The sequence below is a fragment of the Tachypleus tridentatus genome, chromosome 8 (genome assembly GCF_004210375.1).
Source record: "Tachypleus tridentatus isolate NWPU-2018 chromosome 8, ASM421037v1, whole genome shotgun sequence".
Taxonomy (NCBI): Eukaryota; Metazoa; Arthropoda; class Merostomata; order Xiphosura; family Limulidae; genus Tachypleus; species Tachypleus tridentatus.
In genome coordinates, this window is record NC_134832.1 from 123,454,013 (window position 1) to 123,470,121 (window position 16,109).

At 35.3% G+C, this 16,109-nt stretch overlaps 1 long non-coding RNA gene across 1 annotated transcript in view; it reads left to right on the forward strand.

Moving 5' to 3' along the window:
* The window catches only part of LOC143223389 (uncharacterized), a 39,751-nt gene extending 23,642 nt beyond the window's left edge, over nt 1-16,109 (forward strand). Inside the window, exons 3-4 of the long non-coding RNA XR_013012887.1 lie at nt 4,849-4,949; nt 15,726-16,109. This is a non-coding gene — a long non-coding RNA (uncharacterized LOC143223389). The remainder of the gene's footprint in view (nt 1-4,848; nt 4,950-15,725) is intronic.

Sequence of the window (16,109 nt, forward strand, 5' to 3'; positions counted from 1 at the left end):
AGATTATATGTACTTCAGCTTTTATTTTCTAATTGAATATAAGTCTATAGAACTTATAATTTCATTAAAGGGGCACGGGTTAGATCACATATGAAGCATTATGTTCTGTCTTGGGGTCCTTAGAAAGACATTGAATTTTTGAAAAGGGTTCAGAGGATGACTACTATAATAACATACGAGGAAAGATTAAGATTTCTAAAACTGTGTTATCTTGAAAAAAATAGTTAGAGGAGATCTGACTGAGGTGTTTAAAATTGTAAAGAGTTTGGTTTGAATTTCACGCAAAACTACACTAGGGTTATCTGCGTTAGTCGTCCCTGATTTAGCAGTTTAAGACCAGAGGGAAGGCAGCTAGTCATCACCATCCACCGCTATTTCTCGGGATACCCTTTTACCAACGAATAATGAGATTGAACCTCACATTATAATACTCCCCACGGCTGAAAGAGCGAACATGTTTGGTGTGACGGAGATTCGAACCCGCGACCTTCGAGATTTACGAGTCAAGCGTCCTAACCACCTGGGAACTGATATTGTTGATGTATCATTTTTTTTTCATTCTTAACGACAAGAAGAGTAGAACTATGGGACACAGATATAAATTTTCCAAAGATGGGAGCTATCTTCAGCTACGACAGTTTTATTTCTCAAATAGGATAATTAGTCTTTGGAACAAGTTACCTTCGGATGTTGTGGAAACAGTAAATTTAAGAGAGTTTAAGAGAAAGCTTGATAAATAGATGAATGAAAAAGGCTTTGTTTTTATTTTTCATTTTTTTATTAGTTTGATTTAAAAGATTAGACATAGCCTAACTTAAACAATAGGTTTCTTGTTTTCTCTAAACATTATGTTACGTGTCATGTTACAGTTACTTCGAAAATACCAAGATGAAAATGTTGAATAATAATGCAATATAGTTGTCCGTTTCAATTAATCATTTAGAAATAACTGTATGGTAAACACTTTTTTATATATGCTCAACACCCACAGCAGACATGGTGCAGGTTGTCCATTACGTGGCTTTATTATACAACCAAACATGTTTTGCAAAAATTTAATTGTGCCATCTCTAAGAACGGTTAAATTAACGAACTATTTGCAGCTAAAATAATTGTTATTGTGTTCTTGCGCAAAATTACACAATGGGCTAGTTGTGAGCTATCACCACGAGCAATTGAATCTCGGATTTTAATGTTGTAAGTTCGTAAATTTACAGCTGACCCACTAGATGACCCGTTAAGATGGCCTTAATGCATTATATCTTCTTTACAATAAAAAATGGGTAAGTATGAAATTTAAAGAAACACCAACTAGCAGGGAAAAAAAAACTGGAGTATTTGTTTTAACTCTTAAAGAAATGTATCATTTATATACATATATAAAGAGTTTAAATTGTATATTCTTTACCATACATAAAGTTTGAACACGTTTTCAAAAGAAATTAAGACAAAAATACAAGACTCTATAAACCAAACGCTTCCGAGAGGTCAATCTTTAATAATGTGCTCAAGTTGTAAGGTTTTGTATTCAGTTAGCTTATATAACTTTTTCATTTTGTGACAAAAATGCTGACTTCGCTACAGGAAAAAGTAGGTCAAGGTGTTTCAGTTACGTTTCTTTTAGCATTCAGTACAATCAAGGTGTTTCAGTTACGTTTCTTTTAGCATTCAGTACAATCAAGGTGTTTCAGTTACGTTTCTTTTAGCATTCAGTACAATCAAGGTGTTTTAGTTACGTTTCTTTTAGCATTCAGTACAATCAAGGTGTTTCAGTTACGTTTCTTTTAGCATTCAGTACAATCAAGGTGTTTCAGTTACGTTTCTTTTAGCATTCAGTACAATCAAGGTGTTTCAGTTACGTTTCTTTTAGCATTTAGTACACTCAAGTTGTTTCAGTTATATTTCTTTTAGCATTCAGTACAATCAAGGTGTTTCAGTTACGTTTCTTTTAGCATTCAGTACAATCAAGGTGTTTCAGTTACGTTTCTTTTAGCATTCAGTACAATCAAGGTGTTTCAGTTACGTTTCTTTTAGCATTCAGTACAATCAAGGTGTTTCGGTTACCTCACTTGACACCGAATCTTCTACACAGCTGATGATGTGTTACTTAAAGTCAAAATAACGACATGATTAAAATAGTGAAAAGTACAAATGTTGCACTTAGTTTTTATTCTCAATTAAAATCGAAAGTAAAATATCGTGAAATACTCTGGAACTTCCACTTTCTCACAGAATTAACTACATTAAAAGGACATTCATTGAAGACTGAACGTAGCAAAGGCGGTATGGTACACAGTCATATCACAGGTTTTCTACCGTTCAGTCTATAATGTTTTTTAAAATTTTCAATAATTCTTGGCCTATGCATGGACGGCCACCTCTCGCCACATTCTTGAATCAATTAAACTGGTTTTCTTCGAGAATTATTCTCAGTACCCAACTTGTTCAAGATCCGGATGGATGTTTAAGTATATTGTTTCCTTACTTAGCGGGAATCGTCGGATTTACCCACGGGATGGTAATTAACACGCAAGCATAGAGGGTATCATATACTCGAGATATCTGGGTTACTATGGAAGGTCATTGACTCTCGAAATCATTGCAGAACGTGCAGCGTAACAGCCATACCACACTTCCATGGGAAGGATAGGTGTTAACTCAATAGAATGATGATAAGGGAACAAATACAGATAGAACGAAGTGAACTTGAAGACATTCTTGACCACGTGCCAGGTAAAAACCTGGTTTGGGTTTTTCTCAACCCAAACGAGCCGTTTTTACATACATACGTCTCTAATTTTCTTCATCATTTTCAGTAGTTCTGTACTTATTTATATAATATTAATGTAGTCTATGGCCAATATTAATGGTGATTGTTGAACATCCGTAAAAATACTCTAACACAATGATGGGTTTAAGCCTCCAACCGTCGTACCAAATTTATAATGTATTTTCTCTCCTAGTCCAACATAAACTAATATGGTAGATAGTTAAGTACAGTATTGTGCAAAAATGTGAGGACAAAGTCAAACATTAGAGAGATTTCAGGCTACTTTGAAATAACAATGGAAGGTAAATCACAGGTAAAACATCCAAATATTATTAATAAACACTGAAGGTAAATCACAGGTGAAACATCGAAATGTTATTAATAACAACTGAAGGTAAATCACAGGTGAAACATCGAAATGTTATTAATAACAACTGAAGGTAAATCACAGGTGAAACATCAAAATGTTATTAATCTTCATATTTCGTAAACAGAAACTTAGTGGAAGTGTTTGAGTTCAACAAACATTTAATATTTTGTTTGTCTCTCTTTTGCTTTTATAACTGCTGACAATCTTTCAGATATTGTTGTAACATGTTTAATCAAAGTGTCTTTTCAGATATTGTTGTAACATATTTAATCAAAGTGTTCTTTCAGATATTGTTGAAACATATTTAATCAAAGTGTTCTTTCAGATATTGTTGAAACATGTTTAATCAAAGTGTCCTTTCAGATATTGTTGTAATATGTTTAATCAAAGTGTTCTTTCAGATATTGTTGCAGCATATTTAATCAAAGTGTTCTTTGGGATTTTATTCCAATTGTCTTTATACACTCTCATAAAGTTTCTTTGGAAGTAACTTTTGATTTGTCAAGTTTTTTTACCTAACAAATTCCAGCTTCTTTCTTAGTTAAGTAATATCTGCATGGGTTAGATAATGTTTAAGGTAATTATCTTCTTGAGTAGAATCCTTTACCAATAATATTCAAACCACTGGGTATACACCATAATAGATTAGAATAAGATGGTACTTGCGTTGGTCAGTTATTCCATCTATTTTGCAAATATCTCCTGTCGCTTCAGTAAAAACAAAGCACAACTAACACAAGCACATCACACTGCCTCCCTCGTGCTTCATGATAAATTATATTTACTTAATAAAAAAAAGTTTGATTTGAATTTCGTACAAAGCTACTCGAGGGCGATCTGTGCTTGCCGTCCCTAATTTAATAGTGTAAGAGTAGAGGGAAGGCAGCTAGTTATCACCACCCACCGCCAACTCTTGGGCTACTCCTTTACCAACAAATAGTAAGATTGACCGTCACATTATAACAGCCCCACGGCTGAAAGGGCGAGCATGTTTGGTGCGACCGGGATTCGAACCCGCGACCCTCGGATTACGAGTCGAAAGCCTTAACACGCTTGGCCATGCCGGGCCGGTGTTTTTCTTTTACTTCCATATAGACTTATGGTAGTAATGTACAACCTGCGGCCCCCTATATGTCAGACTAACTCTTAAAAAATAAAATATTAAAACAGCACAAGTGGTTTGTGCTATCTGTAAATGATAACAGCAAACTCAATTCAGCAAACAACAAACTTTAATATGTTTCAAATATAAATCACGTTTAATGAAGTATCTAGTTTTTGGATTGAACTTATTGGTTTAAGAATGTTTGAGGTTCTAAGTTTAGGTTTGGTTCCCCTTTCCTCTGATCTAAACTTTTAGGTTGTCATTATCTGTAACCTTTAGAATTACAGGTGGTTAGCAAAGATTAATTATACTCGCAATTATTAATATGTTAAGACACTGTCCTCCACAACGTTCACTTTTTTTGTTACATTGGATCTGTTTGTCCATCTGATGCACGAGTATACTTTTTTTAACTGATTTCTCACCAGAGTCTTCTCAATGAGAAATGAATGTTGTATTGTTCTCTGCCGAAGATCCATATTTCTCATGTTACAAGTATGGTAAAATTTTCTACAGTCCTGATTGTAAACTTATATCATCGTTTACTAATAGAATTTAAATAATTCAACACCTTTCTTACAAGAGGTAATATGTTTCTTACAGAACAGCAAAGCTGTAAGCCGTTACTTTCTTATAAGGCTTAGAAACAAGCGGTCATCCCTTCTCACATGTCAATATAACTGGAGACAATTCCTTTCTTACAGGTGTGTATAACTGGATGTCATATCTTTCTTATAGGTCAGCAAAACTGTGGAATATATCTTTCTTACATTTTATTATAAACGAAGGCCAGACCTTTCTTACAGACCAACACGTTAACCAATAATTTTACACAAGCCTCATAATAGTTAGAAACGAAGATGCATTTTTAGTGTTTTATTTTTTAATAGAAAATCAAATATTAATAGGGCGTGTTGAGGTAAAAGGAAAACTTCAGTTTAAACTTAGAAGAACTAATTATACAAAACGATTAATCACAAAATATTCATGCTTATCTTAACATTTAGACAAATACGGAACTATTACATTTTTACTTTCCTATTTTTAACTTAAACTAACATATTGTTATTCTAAATGTCCGTAATAATGAATGTCTATCCCTTTAAAATGCTCCAAACAAACAGTCCATGAAGATAATGCAATTTAGAAAAATATGGATGCGTGCGTGTCTTCGTTCTATTTTTTTTCGGCTTGATTTCAATTAAAAATGTTGTTTCTTTTTAATGTTTTATATTTTAATGCACCTAAAGGTTTATCTGAGAATCTGCGTCCGTTGCTGTAATCACCTGGAAGATGGAATGGTAGAAATATGTAACAGTTTCGTCAGCTTGGTTAAGCAGATTTGTGCCGTGATTATTGAGTCTGTTTCAGTAATTAATCAGAGATACGAAATTAGCTGCAATGAGGAAGTTAAATTAGACTTAGTTTATTTATTAAATTAGGTTTATCAGTGAACGTTTCACGGAAGTTCTGAACCGCAAAGTGAAAACTTTATTTTTTTTTCTCCTTGTGGTTTAGAACTTCCGAAAGAATGGACTTTGCACTATTCTCTTTTTTACTATATAATCCAGAAGAACCCGACTAACAATAAACTATTATAACGACACCTATCAAAGACCTTAAACACTATTATGAGATCATACAGATAAAAGCAATCTCTATTACAAAATTGTGCTATTTAAGTTTAAGTGTAATTTAGCCGACTAGTGTATTGTAAATAAGCAACAAAGTTCACCACTGTTGGGTAGAGCTGATGAGGTAAAAGTTTTTGGATAATAAAGATAACGCTTGATTTTCACTCTAACACGGCATTTGTTTGTTTAGAACTGAACACAAAGCTACACAATGGGCTATCTGTGCTATGCCCACCACGGGTATCAAAATTCGGTGCGAGTCTGCAGACATACCACTGTGCCACTGGGGGGAGGGCACAGCATTTGTATGTATCTGAAAATATCACATTTATAAAAATATGTAATACTGAGCAATAAACACGAAATCTAATTAACTGTACGTTAAAACACGTACAGCACGTTTTCTTTACTTTTTATGAGTATGTAGTACGAGTCAAAACTTAGCATTGTAAAACATTTCAGGTAATTAACAAGGTATGGCAAAACGAAATATATATTAGAATGGAGGAAAAATGTGTAAAACTAGTTACAGGGGCTGAGTATTTTTATATCGAAATTGGAGCCCAAGATGGCATGGTTCTTTGAAGAATGGATGAAACTGCAAAATATAAGACATCATTCCACATCCTAAACAGTTGTCTGGTAAACGGCTGATACAAACAGCGTTTTAGTTATAACTTTGTGTGTGCAATCCATCTGTCCTCATGAACTTTACTATTCGAACGAAAGACCTTGTCAGCAAAGAAACAAGGTACCGTTGAAATGTTGTTATCTACTGTTCTTGCTGGACACCCATCCTGGGTGAGTAAAGAATGATGGGATTTAAATAATCAGTTTTATTTAGTGGTAATATATATGTGTACTTGTTTATTTTTAAATTTAGCGCAAAGCTACTCGAGGGCTATCTGCGCTAGCAGTCCCTAATTTAACAGTGTAAGACTAGAGGAAAGGAAGCTAGTCATCACCACCCACATCCAACTCTTGGGCTACTCTTTTACTGACGAATAGTTGGATTGACCGTCACATTATACGCCCCTACCGCTAAAAGGGCGAGCATGTTTGGTGTGACGGGGATTCGAACTCTTGACCCTCAGATTGCGAGTCGCGGGTCCTAACCACCTAGCCATGCCGGGCCAATATGAGCGATATTATACACTAAACAATAGAATGCATAGAAAAAAATTACTGGAAGAGGTGCTGAAATGTACATCCAGCGATGAACAAAAATTTAGCAAAGACTATCAACTGTCTGGTTATCTTGATTAAAAAAATGTTGACCTGAGTTATGCAACCAAACCTCTTTCGTGATCAGCTGCAACAACAATATCAACGTTTGAAGTCTTCCTTAAACGCACTATTGGCATTATCATTCCAAATACAGTAACTTCTAATACTATGGTACAAATACATCGAAATTCCCCAAGTAATAGTTGTAGAACTGCATATTCATAAACTGTCCTTGAATATAGTTCTAATTTTATGGCCTCACAGAACAATTTACGACTAGTGACTTTAGCCCTCCAGTAGCATTGCGCAAAATTCAATGGAAGCAAACAAATTATTAAAAATAATTCACTCTAGATGGATGCAGTTTGAAAACGTATGGTTGTGTGGTCGGAGGTACAGCGAGAGGTCGACAATGAGCGAATTATACCACTATACTCGTAGGCCTGACGTTTACCTCTGTCTTCATATTGCTTCCACTTTCAGCGATCTCTGATACTAAACACCCCCCAGTGGCACAGAGGTATGTTTGCGGACTCACACCGCTAAAACTGGGTTTTGATACCCGAGGGGGACAGATCACAAATAGCCCTTTGTTTAACTTTGTGAATAATTCAAACAAACAAACAAACCGATACGAAACTCTGAGTCACTACATGATGATGAAACTAAAAAATAACATAAACTTGATGGCTTTCATAACTTGAATAGTATCGGTCAATTTAATTAACCTCTTGATCAGTACTTGACTCTTAATACCAGTACATATTATCATCTTTCAAGCAATTGTTTATTCCTTCCTTGTTTATTTATTTTGGTTTGAAGTTAACCCCAAGGTAAAAAATAGACTATCTGTGCTTTGCCCACCACGGGTATGAAGAACCAGTTTCTAATATTTTCAGTCCGTATACGCACCGTTATGCCAATGTTAATCACAAGACTACAAAGTGGCCTGTTTCTAGCGTCATAATCTCAAAAACTTGTCTCTAAGCCACTTGGGTCTCTTTCAGGTAAAAGATTTTCAATTGTATAGCTTTACAGAAGTTGCTTTCACAGTCGAGGGATTGTTAACGTTCTGGAAAATGTTATCGAATTTGTAAACAAGAAATATTATCTGAATTTCATAGAATATGGTCAGGAATTTAAACTTTCTATTTGTCATGGTATATGTAAAAATCACAATAAGCTAATATTACGGGATTTTTCACGTTAATTAAAAGAGCTTTTAACTGCACAGTTATTAACCACCATACATAAACGTATGACATATGAAATAATAATAAATATACCCCCTCTCACTCGGCGAATATGAAATTCCATCCCTGGAGCCCTGGCGGACTAGGGTTTAGTTTGCTTTGAATTTCGCGCAAAGCTACACGATGGCTATCTGCGCTAGCCGTCCCTAATTTAGCAGTGAAAGACTAGAGGGAAGGCAGCTAGTCATCACCCCCCCCTCCATTACCATTAACTCTTGAACTACTCTTTAGCTAACGATTAGTAGGATTGACCGTCACATTATAACGCCCCCCCCCGGGTGAAAGGGCGAACATGTTTGGTGTGACGGGGATTCGGACCCGCGACCCTCGGATTACGAGTCGAGTACCTTAACCACCTAGCCATTCCAGGCCTTAATTAGAGTGTGTTGCACGGTTCTACAAAAAATACAGGCTACTAAAACATTCGTTCCATGAAGACGAGTTCTATCAACCATGTAAATTTAAACTTGAAAAACATTTTACGAATAAAACTGTATTATTTTCAGTATTTCATCAGCGGACGTTCACTCTTTATAAATAATAAATCATTATTTACGAATTTCAAAACTCTAAAATATGTCAGTGTTAAACTGACTACGTACACAGAAAGGGGTATATTGAACTACGGTAATTGCATGCTCAGAAGATTTCTTACTGAAGTGAGATAGATAGATGAAACCAGCCATATAGTTTCAGTATATGCTGTTAATTAACTGCCTTTCGTGTAATATGCTAGAGTAAACTTAGGGACAGATATGCGCAGACAACTTTTGTATGTTCTTGCGTTACTTTCTGAAACTGACAAACAATAAAAATGTTGTACACAGTTTTTTTAAGAAATAATAAACACATTACAGGGCGAGCATGTTTGATGTGACTGGGATTTGAAGGCGCGACCTATGACCCATGGGTTACGATTCGAGTGCTTTAACCACCTAGCCATGATGGGCCTACCAGCAACGGGCAAACAGGCTTTGTTTATATAACATAGCATCGTGTTGTAAACTTCCGACCATTTCAAAATAATCTCAAGCTTTCTCAGGACCAACAGATGACACTGACACCGTGCACGTGTTTTAGAATTTATCATCAAAATTGTTTGTTTATTTTAAGCGTAAAGTTAGGTGACGAGCTGTCTGCGATGTGCCAGCAGGGAGGCAAGTTTACTAACACCAAAATTATAGGGTGTTTAAACAGCTATTATTAGATTTCGTTTCACGCCAATAAAATATATTTCCTTAAGACACCTGACTTTTCACTTCTAAACCTTTGTATGATTTTCAAAAAGATGTATTCTAAAATATTGCTGTGATATCAACTTTCCTGTTCAATAAGTTAAATAACATTATTCATTTAATCAAAACATATCATTAACTTTTGCATTATAACAAGTCACTTATTTAACAATTGCTGAATGAAATTATGTTTATATGACAGGTAGGGGGCTAAAAAATCAAATGAAACAGTTGGTAAAAAATACTAGAGTTCAAGATTTAGTTCACTTGACCTGAACACATCCTGTCGAGCAATGAAAGAAAACCTTTTCTTTGCTTGATTTCGTGCCTTCTATTGTTCAGGATTTTCAATAATAGTAGAAAAAAGAAACCAAAACAGCTGAGTATCTACTCAAGGGTTATCTATCCTGACCATCTCTAATTAACCTGAGATAGACTAGGGGGAACGTAGCTAGTCTATACATCCCAAAGCTAACGAGTAATGGGACTGACCTTCACAGCTGAAAATGTGTGTTCGTAGGTGTCATCAACATTATTTTCATAGACTTCGTAGCAGGATATTTAAAACCCACGCAAATCAAAAACTGTATAGAACTGCTGATAAATATAGTGTAAAAACTATATACCATAAATACCACAGTTAATCACTTCAATCACGGGATATCTCCTATCCGCTTAAACACACCGTCCAATATCAACATTCAAGGTTCGCTTGCTTCCAAGAAACACGAAATCGAAAACATAAGTAAACAAATTAATCCATAAATTGTAATAATAAGCGAAACACTGCTCTATAAAAATAACAGACTTAAAATATATGACTGATCAACTATCAGAAAAGATAAACTCAATAACCAAGACAAAAACTGAGAAATAGCCCTATTATATAAATCAAATCCATCTGTAACAGAAATGCAAATTATCAACAATAATTAATGCATAATACTTGATGTTCTCCTAAATAATCAAATGAATGTTACCGTACCAGGAATTTATTGTTCTTTAACAAAACAAATAGATATGGATTTATTCAAGAACATATTTTCCCACAATCAAATTTTTTTCTTTATATAAGACTTAAACAGCAAACATAAAAACGTCAGATGTACAACAACAAACGAAAATGGAAGCAAAAGAATAGAATTTATTGACCACACCGATATAGCTATGTTAAACGATGCAACACCGACGCACACTTCGTATATAGCTATGTTAAACGATGCAACACCGACGCATACTTCGTAAACAAACAATAGTAGTGACACACTAGACCTCTGCTTGAGCTCATACAACATGAGCCAAAATTAAAAAAAATTCAATGTGGGAAAAGATGTTGATAGCGATCACATATCAGTTTGGTGCGTCTTCGGTCTCACTACAATAAAAATACAAACCACTGAAAATAAAATTCAGTTACCAAAAAGGAACTGGCAAGAATACCAAAAAGTACTAGACAATCTACTACCCATAAAAATAAATCGAACAGCCGCAAATCAATCTGAAATAGATAGACATTGTCAAGTAATTACAGAGTGCCTGCAAAAAGCCGCCAAACAATACCACTACATCAACACACACACACACACAAACCAGCTGACAACTCTTATTAAACAAAAAAAAAAATTAAGAAGACAGTATATGAAAGCGAGAGACCGAGCAATAAAAACATAAGTAAACACAATCAAAAATAAAATACGAATTAAAACAAGAAAATGGAACAACTTCTGCTCTCAACTAAATGGAAAAACAAATCCCAAATAATTCTGGTCATATCTAAAATTTGTTTGTTTGTTTTGAATTTCGCACAAAGCTACTCGAGGGCTATCTGTGCTAGCCGTCCCTAATTTAGTAGTGTAAGATTAGAGGGAAGGCAGCTAGTCATCACCACCCACTGCCAACTCTTGGGCTACTCTTTTACCAACGAATAATGAAATTGACCATCACATTATAACGCCCCCACGGCTGAAAGGGCGAGCATGTTTGGCGCGACGGGGATGCGAACCCGCGATCCTCCGATTACGAGTCGCACGCCTTAACCCACCTGGCCTTGCCGGGTCCCCACATCTAAAAAGACTCACAAACGGAAATAATGCAAAGAGAACACAACACCAACATAGCACATACAAACTCAGAAAAAGCAGAGACCGTCAAGGAACATTAACAAAACACGTTCAAAAGACATCATGACCCAGATGTGAACATAAATATAAACAATTACATAAAAGACCATAGAGAATTATTCAAACCCCACTTTCCAGCTAACACAAACATTAACACGATAAACGACTAATCAACTAACGTGTAAAGTAAGAAAATAAAATAACTCAAGGCAGCAACAAACACAAAACCCCTGAGAAGATGATATACAAGTTATTCTCCTAAAAAAGATACTCCGAAATTATTTGGACACCTAACAGCAGCTTTCAACTTATCACTGAATTCTGGATATATCCCAGTTTCTTGGAAGCTTGTTTGTTTGTTTATTTTTGGAATTTCGCACAAAGCTAGTCGAGGGCTATCTGTGCTAGCCGTCCCTAATTTGGCAGTGTAAGACCAGAGGGAAGGCAGCTAGTCATCACCACCCACCGCCAACTCTTGGGCTACTCTTTTACCAACGAAAAGTGGGATTGATCGTCACATTATAACGCCCCCACGGCTGGGAGGGCGAGCATGTTTGGCGCGACTCGGGCGCGAACCCGCGACCCTCAGATTACGAAGCGCACGCCTTATCGCGCTAGGCCACTCTTGGAAGCATGCAAACGTATTAATGTTCTATAAAGAAGAAAAGCCAACAAATATATCAAGTAGTTACTATTCAATCATCCTGACTAACTTCATAAGCAAAATTCTCGAACGAATGATCCACAACAAACTCTCCAAATTCCTGGAGATGACATCAAAATTACTTGAAGCACAAAATGGATTCAGAAAATTCAGACAAACAATCGATCAGTTAGTTAGACTGACTGAATATATAATACATAGTTTTAATAAGAATGAATGCATGGTTGCATGCTTTCTTGGCACCGAGAAGGTTTTTGGCACTGTATGGCTCAGGTTCCGAATGACAAAAATTGAACTACCGCGTGGAATTATTCGCTGGCTCTCAAATTTTTTTGGAAAACAGAAAATGTAGAATAAATGTTTAGAAAACATTCTCAGAGTCGTTTACTCCAGAGGCAGGCGTCCCTCAGGGAAGAGAGGAGTAGTTAGCCCTATCCTCTTCATCATACATGTTAACCATATGCTTCCGAAAGGACCAAATCACAGATACTTGTCACAGTTCGCTGATGACGTAACAGTCTGGAAAAGTGCTCCCACACCATCTATAGCAGCTACAAATTTACAACCTCAATTAAATAGAATAAGTGAATACTGCCAAAAATATAAAATTAAAACCAACGTATCGAAAAACCAACTAGTAGTTTTCACAAAATTAACCAAACACAGAAAGAACAACCAGAGTTATATATGAACGGAACACTCCTTCAAATTGCTACATCCGCCAAATTTCTAGAATCAACCTATGACTCAGAGCTAACATAAATAAATCTCCTGCACAATATTAGAACCAAAATCTGGCAAAGAACAAATAATACTAGAAGTCTAACTGTTAAAAAAACAGTAGAGCAACAGCCGACAACATATCAATAATCTATAAAACATACTTGCGACAAGTAATTGACCATGCAGCCCTAGCATAGGTAAATGTATTCATCAAGAGCCGTGCTCCAGCCTACGGCAGAGAGGAAGAGATCAATGAACCTGATCCTTCAGGGTCTGTAGATCTAAATCCCCATAAAAAAAAGAAGTCAACAGCCCTAACTACCAGATTCTCCCTTAGTCGCTTTTGTTATATATAGACCAAATACACGGCAACTTTGTTGGTGTTTAATTTAGCATCTTTAACCAATCAATTCGACGTATAATAATTTCAGTTGTTTTTTTCTCAAACATACGAAGAGCAAAGAAACGTCTCAAGATTGATGGACTATTTCTAGAGATCGGGTGTACAGTGTAAAATAAGTTCCCACGATAATCCATAAAATAATCAATTTATAATACTTCCACTACCGATATTGGAACTCGACTGCATTCGATTCGAAAGACTAGAAAAGATAAAATAATATTTATGATCATTTATTTTTGCAATTTGTCGTAGCAGTAAATTAGCTTAAACTTCCGGAGAGTTTATTAGCAATCTACTGGTGTTGATTCGATATTAAGAATTGGAGTCTCACAACAAGAAAGTTGGGCCTGATACTTAATGTTCGGTATCACTCTAGAATTATGAACTTTGTAAAACATCGAGGAACACTTCCAACTGGTATAAGTTATAAAATAAGTGTATAGGTGAGGAAATAACAAACTGTAAAATAGGATGTGGTAAAAATTAAAATAAAATGAAATGTTTTACTTTTTATTAATAAAATTATTTTCATTTGCCGAGTTTTTCACCATTAATTTGTATTCTATTTCGAACTATTATTCAGTCAGTTTCTTTATATGCTATGAACTTATTTACTATTATACATTGGACTTACAATGTTTTTATTTTAGTATCATTTAGATACCGAGTCTTATGTCAAAGTAGAGACTAGTCTATACGAAAACTTCCTATATGATGGTTGAACCTGACTGTCCATGATCAACGAATGTTTTCACCATTATATGGGGTCCGGCATGGCCAAGCGTGTTAAGGCGTTCGGCTCGTAATCTGAGGGTTGCGGGTTCGAATCCCGGTCGCACCAAACATGCTCGCCCTCCCAGGGGCGTTATAATGTAACGATCAATCCCACTATTCGTTGGTAAAAGAGTAGCCCAAGAATTGGCGGTGGGTGGTGATGACTAGCTGCCTTCCCCCTAGTTTTACACTGCTAAATTAGGGATGGCTAGCGCAGATAGCCCTCGAGGTGGTTTGCGCGAAATTCATAAAACAAAAACAAACAAAGCACTATTATATAACTTATTTTTAGGTGAAAAATCCCAAGTAACTTACAATACCATGTCTTAACCAAAGTTCGAGGTGTATTTTGATGTTGTTTCTTTAACACATTAAATACACAATGGGCTGTCGAATCCTGAATTTTAGCGTTTTAATCGTGTAAGGCTAGCGATAAGACAGACATCAATTAACAATTATTGTTGTTTTTGCTGTTTATTTCAACATCTGTAAAAGGATTCGTATGTTGTCACGTGTTTTGTTGTTGTTTCGCTAAACTATACCATAGGTTACCTTTGTTCTGTCAACTGTAGGTAATCCCCCTAGTATTTTAAATTCATAATTTTCCCGATGAGCTATCGGGAGACCAACAGTGTTTAGGATATTTTCTTCGGTTTAAACTAGGTATTGACACATTGTTGTCGTTTTTTATCGTTATTTTTGAAAGCTATAAAATCAAGTATCTGGAGTCTTTCCACCGCTGGAAAATGAACCTTGGATTTTATAGTTGAAGCTCGGTAAATCTATCACTGACCCAAAGGTTAACTTGTAAGTAAGTTCCTTGTAAGCCAGCAATTATAGTTGTATTATTTGTTGCAAACATGCTTACACTTTGATGTTCGTTTGACTTCTTGGATTTGGGGCAAATCAAGCAAGGAAGACCAGCAATCTGAGTCACCACGCATTTCACAATCCTTCCATAAACTGAGTCCTAAAATAAATACGACCGTACTTAGTTGGCCCTATTTCATTAACGATTATATATCTTCTATTCATAGGCAACTGAAATACACCTGAAAATTAAGAAGCATTGGGGATTTCCATAAAATTAGAAAAAAAAAAAAGAACTGATATAATTCTCATATAGGAGTGTCATTATGGTTACTTGTATTGCTTTGTTGCACAATAAACTGCCTGTGCTGAGGTCACTGCAGGGATAGAAGCCCCAGTTTCAGTGTTATAAAATTACCGCTGAGCCAACAAGAATATTACCATACCGTGATCAATTATCCACCGTATTTTATTGTTTCACTTATAAAATGTTTCATTTTTGAACTGAAGATAACGTGAGAGTTTTGTACACAAGAATTTTCATGAGAAACATCAGTATAGAAATAAATAAAATATTGGATTTTAGTTTTACTCGCACATAGAATATGCATTAAAAAAAAACTCGATTTTGTTTCAGAAATTTCGCACAAAGGCTATCTACGTATAAACATCCTGAACTTTAAACTGATATACAAATAAAAGGTTACAGACCTATCTTTATGGAATACTTTTATATGACAGAATAGTGAAATTTGGCCGTCACAGCCTCAAATTTTAGCGGATATTGGCCCCAAACCATGAATTATCCGGCTCGTAGTCCGAGCACTGTAACTGCAAATTCATGTCGGCCAAGAAAGATTTGAGACGATTGTTATAGTTTGAATGTTAAACACTTGACAGTTTTTTTCAGTCTTAATATATATATAATAATTAATTATAAATTCTTTTATTTAGATATATTTCTGTTTATAAAACAAAAAATCTTGCTATTTAAATAGTAATATATTATACGAATTGTAAT